Source organism: Eubalaena glacialis, chromosome 19, assembly GCF_028564815.1.
Source record: "Eubalaena glacialis isolate mEubGla1 chromosome 19, mEubGla1.1.hap2.+ XY, whole genome shotgun sequence".
Taxonomy (NCBI): Eukaryota; Metazoa; Chordata; class Mammalia; order Artiodactyla; family Balaenidae; genus Eubalaena; species Eubalaena glacialis.
The window spans coordinates 57,172,530-57,188,634 of NC_083734.1; the positions used below are offsets into that span (position 1 = coordinate 57,172,530).

The 16,105-nt window shown below is 45.0% G+C and overlaps 1 protein-coding gene across 1 annotated transcript in view; it reads right to left on the minus strand.

Annotated features, from left to right (window-relative positions):
- Positions 1-16,105, minus strand: part of RAB37 (RAB37, member RAS oncogene family) — a 69,967-nt gene that overhangs the window by 53,361 nt on the left and 501 nt on the right. The gene's annotated exons all lie outside the window — the stretch shown is intronic.

The window sequence follows — 16,105 nt, forward strand, 5'->3', positions numbered from 1 at the left end:
TAAGGTGGCTCTAAGGGCCCATCTCAACACTTGGCCCGTTCTCCTTGCCTTCATGTTAATTACCAAAGCCATCAGATAGCTGGTCTACATTATGCAGCATTCATACTAAGTTAACACATCTATGCAACTCTTCCTGTATTAATACGACTTTTCTCCCCCAGTAAACCTACAAGCCAATGCTTAATTGTGCCTATGTGCTCTTTAAAGATCTGGTGATGGGTTTGTCACTGGGGGAGCAAACACGTAGAGTTTCCTTCTGGCATCCCCATGCAGAATGCTCCCCTCTATCAAGGATGGTGAGGGTTTCTGTGACAAAGAAGCACCAGGTCACAACCCTTGGTCTCAGCCACACTGCCCAGCGCCAGCCCTCTGGTCATTGGAAGGAGCTGCAAAGTTCAGACGATGTACTCATTTCAAAAGTTCACACAGCCTTTGCAAGATTTGTAATAAGCCACAAAAGCAGAAGGACTAAACGCCAGAGACCCTTGTCCTCCCACTGAAACACCCTGATGTCTGTCGGATGGCAAATGAAAGAAGAACCAGCAGAGAAGTATTTTACCTAAAAATATCTGAGACATGAGAACAGATGTGAAAGTGGAGGTAAAATGAAGGAGCTTCTTCCCTGGAGCTGTCTTGGTGTCCGTAAATCTTGGCTTTCTTTCCTGGGGTTGTTATCTTGCAGTTGGTTTAAAAATTTTTTTTTAATTTTTAAATTTTTATTGAAGTATAGTTGATTTACAGTGTTGTGTTAATTTCAGGTGTGATTCAGTTATATATATATATATATACACACATATATTCTTTTTCAGACTCTTTTCCATTATAGGTTATTACAAGATATTGAATACAGTTCACTGTGCTATACAGTAGGTCCTTGTTGTTTATCTATTGCAGTTGTTGGGTTTTTTAAAATATATATATTTTTGGCCGTGCTGTGTGGCAGGTGGGGTCTTAGTTTCTTGACCAGGGAACGAACCTGTGCCCCCCACAGTGGAAGCTCGGAGTCTTAACCACTGGACTAGCCAGGGAAGTCCCAGCAGTGGGGTTTTTTGTTTGTTTGTTTGTTTGTTTTAATTTAATTTAATTTATTTTTTATACAGCAGGTTCTTATTAGTTATCTATTTTATACATATTTGTGTATACATGTCAAACCCAGTTTCCCAAGTCATCCCACCCCCACCCCCCCGCCACTTCCCCCCTTGGTGTCCACATGTTTATTCTCTGCGTCTGTGTCTCTATTTCTGCCCTGCAAACAGGTTCATCTGTACCATTTTTCTAGGTTCCACATATAAGCATTAATATATGATATTTGTCGTTCTCTTTCTGACTTACTTCACTCTGTATGACAGTCGCAGTGGGGTTTTGATGGAGGCAAATTCCCAGGGGATAACGTTGCTCCTGAGCCCCAATTAACAGGGACTCACTGCACCAGGCCTGCTTTCCAATGATGTCTGGGCAGCTCTGGAGGCAGAGTCTTGAATCTGCTTCGTGTCCCCCATTGGCATCGACTGTGCTTCGGTGTCTGTCCGGGGCTAGGCTGAGATTGTTGCCAGGGCCACACTAGAATTTTGGGAGGTCAGCAACAGAAGGGGCTTGAGGCAGCTTCCAGTGCAAGCTTTTGTTTCCTGTGGACCCCGGTGGTCCAAGGTGGGACATGCCAGCATGATAATGGGGAGGAGCTTAGGGCCTGAGGTCAGACGCCCTGGGTTGGGGTTCTTTCTTTCTTTCTTTCTTTCTCTCTCTGTCTCTGTCTCTCTCTCTCTTTCTTTCTCTCTCTCTCTCGCTCTCTCTCTCCCTCCCTTCCTTCCTTCCTTCCTTTCCTTCCTTCCTTCCTCCTTCCTTTCCTTCCTTCCTTTCCTTCCTTCCTTCCTTCCTTCCTTCCTTTCCTTCCTTCCTTCCTTCTTCCTTCCTTCCTTTCCTTCCTTTCCTTCCTTCCTTCCTTCTTTTTTTTCTTTCTTTCTTCCTTCCTTCCTTGTTTTTTTCTTTCTTTCTTTCTTTCTTCCTTCCTTCCTTGTTTTCTTTCTTCCTTCCTTGTTTTTTTCTTTCTTTCTTTCTTCCTTCCTTCCTTCCTTCTTTTTTTCTTTCTTTCTTCCTTCCTTCCTTTCCTTCCTTCCTTCTTTCTTTTTTTTCTTTCTTTCTTCCTTCCTTCCTTGTTTTTTTCTTTCTTTCTTCCTTCCTTTCCTTCCTTCCTTCCTTCCTTCCTTTTTCTTTCTTTCTTTTTGTGGCCCCACAGCATGGCATGTGGGATCTTAGTTCCCCGACCAGGGATTGAACCTGTGCCTCCCACAGTGGAAGCGTGGAGTCTTAACCACTGGACTGCCAGGGAAGTCCCGGGGTTCTGTCTTTTTCTTGTTTATTTGCTGGGTGGCCTTGGACAATCATAGATGTGTCTCTGGGTCTTTTCAGTTCTCTGCAAGATGGAGTTTAACCAAAGTGCCACAGACCCTCTAGCTTGTGATCTCAAGGTAACCTTCTGGTTCCCAGTGTGTAATAGCGTAGGCCCCGCTGATGTCTTTCCAGCCGACCCCAGCTCTCTCTGAGAGGTCCCTCAGGAGCTACTGCCACACACCCAGTAGAAGCTCCTTTAAGGCTTTTTAAAAGGCAATATGTTAGCATTTAGTTAATACGGATGGTGGGTACATGGGCATTTCTTTTTTGTTATGCTAGTCTCTGTATCTTTTGTTAAGCTTCAAAATTTCAGAATTAACAATGAATTTTCATGTATACATACAATGGAATATCATGTAGTCATTAAAAGATGTGGATGACAAAATGCCTGTTCTATATATATATATATATATACACACACACAGATACATACATATATACACACACACATATATATCACATATGTATATACACACATATATACATATATACACACATACATATATATATACACACACATACATATACATAGATATATTCAGAGTGCAATTCCATTTTTATTTAAGGTAGGTGTTTTGAAGCAGTGGCATCACAGGTAACTTTTTCCTTTGCTTTGCATTTCTCAAATTTGTAATTAAACATGTATTAATAATAATGGTTCCCATTATTAACTAATAGCCACCAATAAAAGCTGACTGTTCACTCAACACCATGCTCAAATCACAAACACAAGTCTCGTTTACTTCTCCCCCAGCCTATGTGGCAGCCACTTACCCCCAGGGGCCTGCCCAAGGCTGGGGCCTCGCTTATCCACCCTTGGATGTTCTGATCTGCCTTCCATGCCATGCTTCCTGCTGCCCACGGCCCTTGCAGACTGCTCTTCTCCTGGGCCATTCTTTGCCAGTGACCACCGCTGCTGACACAGTGATGGCCCTGGGGAGGAATACAACTCATTCCTCAGCCATTCTGCCCAGAGCATAAGATAGCCCTTCTCTGGCTCCTCACAGCTCATTTGAAACCAGGTGTGGGGTGAGGCCAAAAGAAAGGAGATACACCCCAAAGAATAGCTCAGAACTACTGCAGAGACCTGCGCTCAGACCCTCCAGGGGTTCCTATTTGACAGCAGGAATGGTTATATAATTTGTGGGTCTCAGCACAAAATAAAAATATGGGGTTCCTTGTACAAAAATTAATACTCTCAAGATGGTGACAGCAGAGTATTAAAACAATCACGGAGCCCTTCCAAATGTAGGGCCCAGGTTGCACACTCATGACACTTGCCTTGTTTGGCAGGCTTCTGTCTCACTTCTCATCTGCCTTCCTGAGTCCAATCCAGGCATCTTCACACAACCTGATTCTGATCCCAAAATGAGGAGGAAGAACTTTCCTTCATTCCAGCCTGAGCTTCACCTCCTGCCTCCTCACCCCCGTCCCCCCTTCCCCCACCCCAATCAGCCTCCTCCCTGGGTGATTGAAAATTGAGAGTTGGGTCATCTTCCTCCATAGGAAAATCTACTCCCACCCGCAGGGTGAGGTCTGGCTTCACAGCCCCAGTAAACCAATCCCTTTATAGGGTGACGTCAGTTCATTTCCTGAGTCTGGTTACTAAGAAACTAAGTTGGATTAGTCAGTCTTAAGTGACACCATGAGTGGGACACAACTAGCCCAATTTAGATGGGAGAGTGACAAGTTCAGTTCATTTCTTTTTCAATCACTTCTCACTAAAACATTTAAAAGACACTGTGACCCAACCTCCTCTGGGATTACCATAGGGACATCCGTCATTGCATGACGAGTCCACAGCTTACATCACCCCCATTTTCTTTGGAAATTGCTCTCTTCCACTCTCCATTGATAGGGAATGGGCAGGACCAACTCCACCTTCGGGGTGGACATGTGACGCATCTCAGCCCAATGAGCATTAGATCTAGGACTTTAGTTGAAACAGGGAGCTGTGAGGATGTGACCCTGGAGCTGCTGGCAACCATGTGACCCCAGGAGGAGGTTGTAATTAAAGTTGAACCAGAGGGAAGAATGTTGAGGGACAGAGAGAGTGAGGCTGCTGGTGCCATCGTTTGAGTCCCCAGATCCAACCTAGCCGGATGTCAGCAGCATCCCCCGGCTCGCCAGTGAATTCTCTTTTTGGCTTAAGATGGTTTGAGTTGGTTTTGTCACTGGCAATCAAAGGGGCCCTGACCACAGGGCTCCCCTTTCACAGGCAGTAATAATGTCTGTGCTGCTTACACTCCGTGCTGTGGAAATCAAATGTGACAACTTATATGCAACTGCTCTGCAGGCTGCAAAGGGCTTTTGAATGGAATGACCAGGGAAGGTCAGTCAGCTGATGCAGAGCCAGGACAGCACCCCGAGCCCAGTTCTCTTTCATTGCTAGTGAGCTGCCTCCTGCTCTAAGAAAATCAGTGAAAAGGGCAAGTGGTGGATGGAGCAGGTGGCAGACAGGGCAGGGAGTGGGCAGGATAGTTGGTGGACAGGACAGGGGTGAACAGAGCAGGGTGTAGATGAGAAGAAAGTGGACAGAACAAGAGGTGGTCAGGGACTACCCTGTGTGGCCTTCTCATGCATTTGTGGTGTCTATGATGTCTGGGGGAGACCTGGCTTTTCAGGCATAGGCAGGGAAGAGTGAAGGTCTTGGAGGGCATGAGCCCAGAGCTCACCTGGCCCCTCACTTCTGCCTTTCCAAAACCTCTCTTCATGCATCAACTTGTCATCTCAAGGGGTCAGGGCCCTGGCCTTTTTTGTTTGTTTGTTTGCCACTTGTGTCACTTTCATCCAACACAGTACTGTAAGTTGCAGCCAGAACAATCAGACAAGAAAAATAAATAAAATAATCCAAATCAAAAAAAGGCCCTGGGGGCTTCCCTGGTGGCGCAGTGGTTAAGAATCCGCCTGCCAATGCAGGGGACGCGGGTTCGAGCCCTGGTCCGGGAAGATCCCACATGCCACGGAGCAACTAAGCCCATGCACCACAACTACTGAGCCTGCGCTCTAGAGCCTGCGAGCCACAACTACTGAAGCCAGCGCGCCTAGAGGCCATGCTTCGAAACAAGAGAAGCCACCGCAATGAGAAGCCCACACACACCGCAACAAAGACCGCGACTAGAGAAAGCCCGCGCGCAGCAACGGAGATCCAATGCAGCCAAAAATAAATAAATAAATAAATAAATTTATTAAAAAAAAAAAAAAAAGGGCCCTGGCATTTTTGAGTTTGGATGTTTTTTTGGCTCAGATCTTTAGAGACGCTGAGGGAGGGGTACCAGCTTTGTTTCTCTGAATCTGACTCTGCCATGCTTGGGCCATGGATCTTTGCTCTGGGCACTTCGCAGAACAAACCCCTTCCTTTTTTGGACGTGGACTTGAAGGGATCCCTGTCTTGGGTGCCCAGAGCCATTCTGGCCTTCAGAGGTGGGGCCCTTTCCTGGAGCTGTGGAGTTTACAGCCTTTCGGATCAGTGACTGAATCAGGATCCAGAACTTGGCAGCCTGAGAGAGCTGCAAGCATTTGACCTGGTCCCCTGCTTCCCACCATGTGAGACGAGAGGTCTCTGACCTTTGAGAAGTCTTCTTGGGCACTGATGTCCATGGGTCAACATGGGCTACAGTCAGATATGGCCTGAGTCCTCTGTGCCAGCCGGCTAAGCCACCCAGCCTGCCAGACTCAGCTCCTTGGGGTGGGGAATGGATCTTGTGCCTGGACCCTCAGGGACACATGGCACTTGGCAGACGTTTGCTGATTCTCAAGATTCTCAACCAGAAATATCCAGTTTCAAGGGGGGCATGTGGAATGGGGCAGTGGTGGGATATAAGGAAATGACTGCAATCACCTTTTTTCTCTTTCATGGTCTCTCCCGTGAAACCCATATCCCTAAGGCCCTGACATGGGCCCTGAGCGAGATGGCGGCAGAGTGGTGGGATGACAGCTGGGGGAAGCATCCCTCTCCCACCTTCCTCTCTCCCCATCACCAGGTCAAGTCCAGGGCATTCTCAAACTCAAAGGCAAGTGGTCCCTAAAGGAGTGTTGGAAACTGGATATCTGGGGAGAATAGAATGCCTACCTGCCCTAAGTCACAGTTAAACACAGTCAAGGGAGGCAGAGGTCAGTGTGGAGAGGACCCAAGGGTAGGAGGGGCAGAGGGGGTTGTAGACTGAGGCTGTCCTTGTAGTGTAGCCAGCCGTCAAACCATAGCAGCCTGATATCTTTAAACTTCTGAGTTCTCCAAGTCTCTTTTTTTTTTTTTTTTCTGAATTTCATGCTTAGCAAACCATCTCCTGATTATAATGTGGCTTGGCATCTAGGACAATACCTCAGTTTTGTGAGTTTGATTAACACAAGCCTGCCTGGAGATATGGTTCCATTCTTTTTTGCTTTATTTTGCATTTTTTTGGCTTTTATTTTTAATGCTTTTTTGAGATGGATCCACCCTTGACTGAGTGAACAAAACTCATCTCTGATCCTGCAGAGCTGGGGACACCCTAAAGTGATGACAATCTGTGAGCCCCTTGGAGAAACCCTTTGCCCTCTCCTGACTCTACCTCTTTGCATTTGCAGCTTGCTGGGGTTTGAATCTGGGCTCTGCCACTTATTAGCTGGGTGACCTTAGGTAAGTTTCTTAATGTCTATGTGCCTCAGTCTACTCATCTGTAAAATGAGATTAAAATAGGGTTGTTGGGACTTCCCTGGTGGCGCAGTGGTTAAGAACCCGCCTGCCAATGCAGGGGACACAGGTTCGATCCCTGGTCCGGGAAGATCTCACATGCCGTGGAGCAACTAAGCTCGTGTGCCACAACTACTGAGCCCGCGCGCCACAACTACTGAAGCCTGCGTGCCTAGAGCCTGTGCTCCGGAACAAGAGAAGCCACCGTGATGAGAAGCCCATGCACTGCAACAAAGAGTAGCCCCCGCTCACCGCAACTAGAGAAAGCCCGCGCACAGCAACGAAGACCCAACGCAGCCAAAAATAAATAAATAAATAAATACATTTATTTAAAAAAAAAAAAAATAGGGTTGTTGCAGGACTGAAGGACATCAAATGCTTAGCACAGTGCCCGGCACATACGTGCTATGTAAGGCTCTGCTGTTATTGTTTGAATTCCCATAATGCCTACCTGCTGTGAACCTCGAGCAAGTAACTATTTTTTTTTTCCATCTGGCTTCCATTTCCTTATTTATAACATGGAATTAATAATAACATCTACTAGAAAAAGCATGGGGTAAGAGTACAGTGTCATAGCATTTATTACAGTTTTTTTGTAAAACCTATAAACTATAATGCTTTATAGCATTATAGTTTTTTGTAAACTATAATGCTCCACAAATGAACCATTTGTCTTGATTTTTATCATTTATTATTAACAATTGTTAGTCTTACTGGGCCCCTCTAGACTATAGTGCAGATGATTTTAATACTTAGTTCATAGCCTAATGAAACCTGAGAAGGGGACCAGAGAAGAGGGCAGAACCTGGGTGAAGAGAAGGTTTGGCGCTGCCCCCCCAGAGCGAGGAGGTGCCTGAGGGGCTGGAGGGGGTCTCTGCCTCTTCTGTGCTCTGTACCGGCGGCTTCGTTCCCTCTCAGAGGTTAAGTGGCTGCGCCATGTGAAGTTGGGAGGGGCTGGAAGAAGTAGTTGACTGTCCCCTGGGGGTATCGCTCTGCTAGAGGGCAGAGCCGCCTTTTAAAAAGCAGAGCTGCCAGCAGTGGTGTGGATGCAAAACTCAAACGGCAGAGGGAGGAGGAAGAGGGAAAATTCTTGCTTTGCCTTTAAAAGGCTTGTAACAACAAAAGAAGAGACAAAGAATAAGAACGCCTCATCCCTGGCCCTGCCTATACCTTGTGAGAGGAGGGGTGTGTGTGTGTGTGTGTCTGTGTGTGTGTGTGTATGTCTGTGTGTGTGTCTGTGTGTGTGTCTGTGTGTGTGTTTATGTCTGTGTGTGTGTGTATGTCTCTGTGTGTGTGTGTATGTCTGTGTGTGTGTGTCTGTGTGTGTGTGTATGTCTGTGTGTGTATGTCTGTGTGTGTGTATGTCTGTGTGTATGTCTGTGTGTGTGTGTATGTCTGTGTGTGTGTATGTCTGTGTGTGCGTGTATGTCTGTGTGTGCGTGTATGTCTGTGTGTGTGTGTGTCTGTGTGTGTGTGTGTCTGTGTGTGTGTGTATGTCTGTGTGTGTGTATGTCTGTGTGTGCGTGTATGTCTGTGTGTGTGTGTATGTCTGTGTGTGTGTCTGTGTGTGTGTATGTCTGTGTGTGCGTGTATGTCTGTGTGTGTGTATGTCTGTGTATGTGTGTGTCTGTGTGTGTGTCATGTCTGTGTGTGTGTGTATGTCTGTGTGTGTGTATGTCTGTGTGTGTATGTCTGTGTGTGCGTGTATGTCTGTGTGTGCGTGTATGTCTCTCTGTGTGTGTGTGTATGTCTGTGTGTGTGTATGTCTGTGTGTGTGTGTATGTCTGTGTGTGTATGTCTGTGTGTGTGTGTATGTCTGTGTGTGTGTGTATGTGTGTGTGTGTATGTCTGTGTGTGTGTGTATGTCTGTGTGTGTATGTCTCTGTGTGTGTGTATGTCTGTGTGTGTATGTCTCTCTGTGTGTGTGTGTATGTCTGTGTGTGTATGTCTGTGTGTGCGTGTATGTCTGTGTGTGTGTGTATGTCTCTGTGTGTGTGTGTGTATGTCTGTGTGTGCGTGTATGTCTGTGTGTGTGTATGTCTGTGTGTGTGTGTCTGTGTGTGTCATGTCTGTGTGTGTGTGTGTATGTCTGTGTGTGTGTATGTCTGTGTGTGCGTGTATGTCTGTGTGTGTGTATGTCTGTGTGTGTGTGTCTGTGTGTGTCTATGTGTGTGTGTATGTCTGTGTGTGTGTGTGTGTCTGTGTGTGTGTATGTCTGTGTGTGTATGTCTGTGTGTGTGTGTCTGTGTGTGCGTGTATGTCTGTGTGTGTGTATGTCTGTGTGTGTGTGTCTGTGTGTGTGTATGTCTGTGTGTGTGTGTATGTCTGTGTGTGTGTGTGTCTGTGTGTGTATGTCTGTGTGTGTGCGTGTATGTCTGTGTGTGTGTGTATGTCTCTGTGTGTGTGTCTGTGTGTGTGTGTGTGTGTGTGTGCTGTTGGCAGCAGGGGGCAGAGGACTAGAAAGCCAAAGGAAATATGAACTTAAACACAACTTGGTTCAAGACACCTGAAAGCGTACCTATGGCATTTACATAAGCACAAATTATTAAAAATACACCCTTATGTTGATGGGTAAAAACTGTCCGCTAATAAGCAGAAATGCAAATAAGAAGGGAGGGAGCAGACTTTGGCATCAAGGTCAGGGAAATAAGAATCATTTGCTGGGGGAATTTTGAGTTCTGCTTGTTTCAACAGTTATATTATTTTCACTGCACTGCTTAGGACCTTGCTAACTTCGGGAGCAGCGTGAGGTCGGGGAGGCTTTGATGGGTGCAATCAGGGGTTAAGATTTCCAGATCTGTTGTCTGCTGCTGTCTTGGAGTTCTCTCATTTGTCCCCAGAAAACCTCCTCTGCTTGGCAGATGGGAGGATGGTCCAGGGCTGTTCCATCTGGGGAGGTACATTGCCTGAGCTCTCTGCTAGGTAGCAAAGGAGCTGTGATCTCCATTCTTACTTGGAATCTCCAAGGATTGTTTCTCTTGCCTGAGAGAGGAGGATAGAAACGAGGAGCATGCTGGGATAAACTTAGAGCCACTTCAAATGTCCAGTTCCACAGTTCCCTAGCCAGGTGCTCACCTCTGGCTGTTCACTTCCAGCAAAGCTGGATTTCTGGTCCTGAAGATGAAGGAAGGCATAGCCCTTTCCCAGAACACCTCACAAGGGAAACATTAGCATAGCAACACTAGTGAGTTTCAGAAGTTTCTTCACAAAGGGTCCCAGGAACTCTAAATTAGAGGGAAGAGTGCTCGGAGAGGGAAGCCTGAGAGTTTGGAAAATGCCTTTGAGACATGGGACAGAGTCATTTGTCATGGGATGGTCATTTCCTGCTAAGGTTATGCAGGAGAACCAGCCAGCATCACTCCCCATGCTAGCTGGCTGGCTGGGATCTGGGCGGGACTGACGAATTAGCCAAATGAGTCCCAGATGGTCAGAGATGGTTAATGATGTAACATACACATTTGTTTATCCGAAAGTATCCAGAGTGGGCAAGAGAGGAAAACAAGCAAATGGAAATATTCTACAGGGAGTGGAGCAGCTAACCTTTCTTGGCTTTCTTGTTTGTTCCTGAGCTGAAGATAGAAATCTGGCAAGAAGTGGATCTAGTCTTCTCACACTTTCCTTTTATATATATTTTTCTTTTGCTTCTTCCTTCTCCATCTCCTCCTCCCCTCCTCCTCTTCTTCTTCTTTCCTCTCTCTTTTTCTTTTTTTAGAAAACAAACCACTTTATTGAGGTATTATGGTACTGAAGTATGATGAACTCACTTTGAGACTAAAATCTCTTCACCTACAGGGCATGGATTTTCTGTGGAATCGGATTCTTTGACCACAAATTTGTGTTTCATTAACATTGTTTTTTTAAAAATATTTATTTAATTATTTGGCTGCGCCGGGTCTTAGTTGCGGCACGTAGGATCTTCTATCTTCCTTGCAGCATGAGGGATCTTTTAGTTGCGGCATGCGAACTCTTAGTTGCAGCATGTGGGATCTAGTTCCCTGACCAGGGATTGAACCCAGGCCCCCTGCACTGGGAGCGCAGAGTCTTAGTCACTGGACCACCAGGGAAGTCCCCCATTAATGTTGTTTAATGGAAGAAAAGTGCTCTTGAGGGATAAAGAATGGTAGAGGGAGACAGAATAGCTGGTATGGCCTTTTGCTGGTTGATTTGTCTTTCTCTGGTAAAATTTTCTGTCAAGGAAGAACAATACCACTGAACCCAGACCCTTCTCTAGGATCAGTGGGTGACAGCCTTGTGGGAGGGAGGCTGGCTGGTGTATGGAACTCTGCCTTTTTTAGATATTAACTCTCAAGCAGAGGCCATGAGAGAGAGGCCTCAAATTGAGGTCAGAAGTGACCATTTCTTTCTGAGTTATCTCACTATATCTTCCCGTACTTTTATCAGGGTCCATCTGAGACTCTGTACAGTATTATAGCAATTTGTGTGCATGTTGTAGAGGCCATGAGCTTATTGAAGGTGGGAACTACTTTTTTGGGGTGTGCGTGTGTGTGTGTGTGTTCTTCATAACGCTCAGCATAGTTTCTTACCCTTTGAAAATGCTCAATACGTGTTTGCTGAATGACTAGATGAGGCACGTGGGCTATTGAAAGAGGTAGACATACAAGATGAGCTGTAGAAGTGGGACGTGAAAGACAAGCACAAGAGAGGTGGGAGAGGAGTGGAGGTGACCTGCTTACCTTTCCCACTCACCTAGAAGAGGTGTTGGAGCAGAGTTAGAGGACATGGGAATCCTTGCAGGACAGAGAACTTTCATCCTTATCTCTCTAATGATTCCATTTTTTTTCCAGTGAGGCCCAAGCCCTGGATGAATGGATGGACAGTCCATGCCTTTATGCCCCCTGGGTGCTGGTTTTTCTGAGATTCAATAGAAGAGACTGACTTTAACTTAGTAATTATTTGCTCCTCTTGGAACAAGATTGGCATGTGGGTGTTCATCACAGCACTGGTGTGGATGAGTTAGGAAGTGAGTTCTATTTTTTTTGCGGGGGCGGGGACCTGCACCACGTGGCCTGCGGGATCTTAGTTCCCTGACCAGGGATCGCACCTGTGCCCCCTGCAGCGAAAGCGCCAAGTCTTAACCACTGGACCGCCAGGGAAGTCCAGGAAGTGAGCTCTTGAACTCACTTTGTCCTGATTCACTAGCATCTGGGGCAAAAGCTGCCCCCATTCTGTACTTCATTTGCTCAGAATTCACAGCCAGGACCTGACACAGCAAGAACCCACCACGGAGTGTTTCTGAGCCCCTAACTCACATCATTGCCTTTGATGGCTCATGAGACTGTACTGGCAGCGAAAGAGGGCCGGGAGTTCTCTAAGGGAAAGAGCAGCAAGGTTGTTCACATGTTTTAAATTATTTAGTTGCATCAAATATTCAGATTTGTGAGAACATCAGCAACTCTATTTAAAAACTCCAAGCACGTCATGGATGAACTCAGTGTTTCCAGGCAGTTCCCAGCTTCCAGCCCACACTCAAATATTCTAAGAGTTACTCAGGCTCATTTGGGTCAGCCTTCACCTCTCGGGATGAGCTAAAGTGCAAGTGCCATCCAAGGTTGATGATACTTGGTGTATGTTTTTCAGATAAGTGAATTTTAATGAGAGGTCTCATTGCACCCCATACCTCACCTCCCAGAGGAAAGAGCTATTCAACTTAGGAAATCAGAGTTGCAAGGTTCACACAGTCATGACTTTTGTGTAGGGGTGTGTGTGTGTGTGTGTGTGTGTGTGTGTGTGTGTGTGAGCTTAATCCCTTGGGATTGTGCCTGTGAAATATGTGTGTGTTTCTGCATATGAAGTTGCTGCTCTTCTCACAAAGCTTCATTATTTTAGGTGAGACCCAATGTGACACCTATTGACGTTGTTCTGGAGCTCAAGATGTGTGTCCTAATAACAACCATTTATTGAATGTTTCCTATACATCCAAGAAAGAAAGAAAGAAAGAAAGAAATTACATTATGTTATCTAACATTTTCACTCAAAAAACCCCAATAAGCCAGGTATTATTATTCCTATTTTATAGATAAGAGAAGAAAGGCTCACAGATGTCATTCAAAGTCACATCAAGGTCTGATTCCAAGCCTGGGGTTTCTTTCCATCATACAGCAATACCTCTTTTCCGGCAGGTTTCTAAGACTATCCTACATAAAATCTGGTAGCCCTGTCGAAACATTAAATAACACTTCCCCCTCTATAAAGGTGACCTCTGGGGAGGAGAATAGGAAGTGTGTGTGTGGAAGGGGGTATGTGGGGTGTGGTTTCTGGGAAGCTGGTAAGGGTCTACCTTTATTTTGATAGTGGTTGCACAGAGCTGCTCTCTTTGTGATAACCCATCATGTTATACCCCATCAGGGTATACACATATGATTTGGGCTTTTCTTGTGTTTGTTATACTTCAATAAAATGTTTATTTAAAAAATCCTTCCTAGCAACTAATGCTGGAGGGGAGCCCTGCCTCCCATGGTCAATATGTTCTAATTAATCAACAGGATTCCCTGGACTCTATTACACAGCAAATTTAAAAATAATACAAATATGTCCAGAACTTCTGCTGCCAGTGTCCTTGTCCTCACGGTGAGCCACGGCCACCCCCCGCCTCTGCAGGAGACCCTCCGACGCTAGCAGGTTTACTCGATATATATGGAAGGAAGGAGAAGGACGTGCCTGCCATTTTATGGATTAAGAAGAATGCCTGGAGTTATGCCAGGGAAAATCATCATTTCTTACTCTATCAACTGGAGATCTTTTATAGTTTTGGGATAATTAGTAAGATTATTGATCTATCATTAATTCAAATCTGAGTTTCAATTAATTTAATCAGACTATCAGATGGAAATCTAGGTAACTTGAGGCTTTGATTCAGTGGGAAGATAAAAGAAAGAAGGAAAACAGGGAATAAGGCATCAGACTCTGTGTGGACCAATATTATATGCTGGTTGTATCACACTGCCATTTTAGTTGTAAGACTTTTTAAAATTTGGATATACACAAATAATGTGATGTAATTAGCTTTATCAAGTGAAATGTATACAGTAAGCATTAAAATGTATACATGACTCATGAGGAATGTTTGCTCTTAAGACTAATGTCCCTTCCAGGGGCTTCCCTGGTGGCACAGTGGTTGAGAATCTGCCTGCCAATGCAGGGGACATGGGTTCGAGCCCTGGTCCGGGAAGATCCCACATGCCGCAGAGCATCTGGGCCCGTGTGCCACAACTACTGAGCCTGTGCTCTAGAGCCTGCGAGCCACAACTACTGAGCCCGCGTGCCACAACTACTGAAGCCCGCGTGCCACAGCTACTGAAGTCCGCATGCCTAGAGCCCGTGCTCCACAACAAGAGAAGCCACCACAATGAGAAACCCGCGCACTGCAACAAAGAGTAGCCCCCGCTCGCCACAACTAGAGAAAGCCTGCGCGCAGCAACGAAGACCCAACACAGCCAAAAATAAATAAACAAAATAAATTAATAAAAAATACAAATATGTTGATACCTTGCCCCTTTACAAAAAGGTTTCTAAGCGTATCATAATAAAAAGTCATGTACAAAAATAAAATAATATTAGGAGGAGGTGACCAGTATTATAGGAAAAGGAACATTTCTACACATCACAGAAGGTTTAAGGCCAGCTTCTGCTCTCAAGATGCTTACAACCAAGCTGAAGATATTGAGTATTTACTAGCGGTAAGTAGACACCTGTCTTCAAATATACTGGAACTCATAGGAAAAGGCTCTCTTCCAATTTGGTAATCAATAAACCCAAAGGAAGTGAAAGTTCTCATGGGCTACATCTTACATTTCATGTGTGGGTAATTGAGGTGGGAAAGACCACACTTGACCAATAATTTTAAATCTTTGACCGCCAAATCTTAAAGCTTTTAAAATGAATATTTATATCTTTATAAGATGGTTTAAACTTGGAGAGACCCATGTATCTAGTCACCAGGATGCTTTTGTAATTGATTTGTAACTATGTTCCCTTTTGTTTGCATGCATTTTCTACTGAGGTTAGATTCACCACCTCAAAGAACACACATCTTATTCTAGTTTACTTCAAACTGTAGTGGTTTTTAAACTTCCTGACTGGGGAAGTTACACACTTTTCGCCTTCTCTATACCCTAGGGGCTTAGGGACCTGGAGGGAGAAGTCACTGGGCTATTCAAATCTATAGACCACTTCCCTTAGTAATTGGTTTTCTGCAATTTGTGTCAGAAATAGCCAGCGTGGCACACGGCTGTGTTTCTGAAATTTAATGTGCATATTTATTTTCTAGGGATCGTGTTAAAACACAGATTCAGATTCAGCAGGTCTGGGGTGCAGCTTGAGATTTCACATTTCTAACAAGCTCTGAGGTAATGCCAACGCTGCTGGTCTATGGGCCAAACTTGTGGAGGGAAAGGAATATTAGGCTTTGAATCATAATTCCTGGCCTTGTTTTCTTGGACAAGTCACTTTGCCTCTCCCGATTTCAGTTTCCTCAAATGTCAACTATATAATAGGGGACAAAAGTGGATGCAATTACTTCGAAGCTTACATTCATGGAATTTTCAGAGTGATACTTTGATTTAAAAAAATCTCCACTTATAGGATCATGTGCAGCCTTTCAGGGAACTAATAGATAAACCGGTATTAGCAAAGTAGGAAATATAAGGGCTGAATGAGGAGGGCAGAGAAAGGGATGAGGTGCAATAACGACTTCTTATGGCAAATATAAGGTTCTGATGCTTCAGAGTGATGGATGTTGGATCAATAAGTGTTGCCTAGAGAGGCTGCTACTTTTTCCCAACAATCACTTCAAGAGGATATTTTTGATAATTTACATTATTGATAATTTAGTTATAATCTAGTTATGTTATTGATAACTTAGTTGTATAAAAAACTTGAATGAGGGAAGCAAGGGATGAGTGCGAGCAATGAAATAAGCAAACACTTTCAGGAGGCTATGAGTGAGTCATGGCTGGAGGGCAGCTTTCTGGAGGCACAAGGGAGTCTGGTTTGAAAACAGCAGTTTATTTCTGCTGCAGATCATTT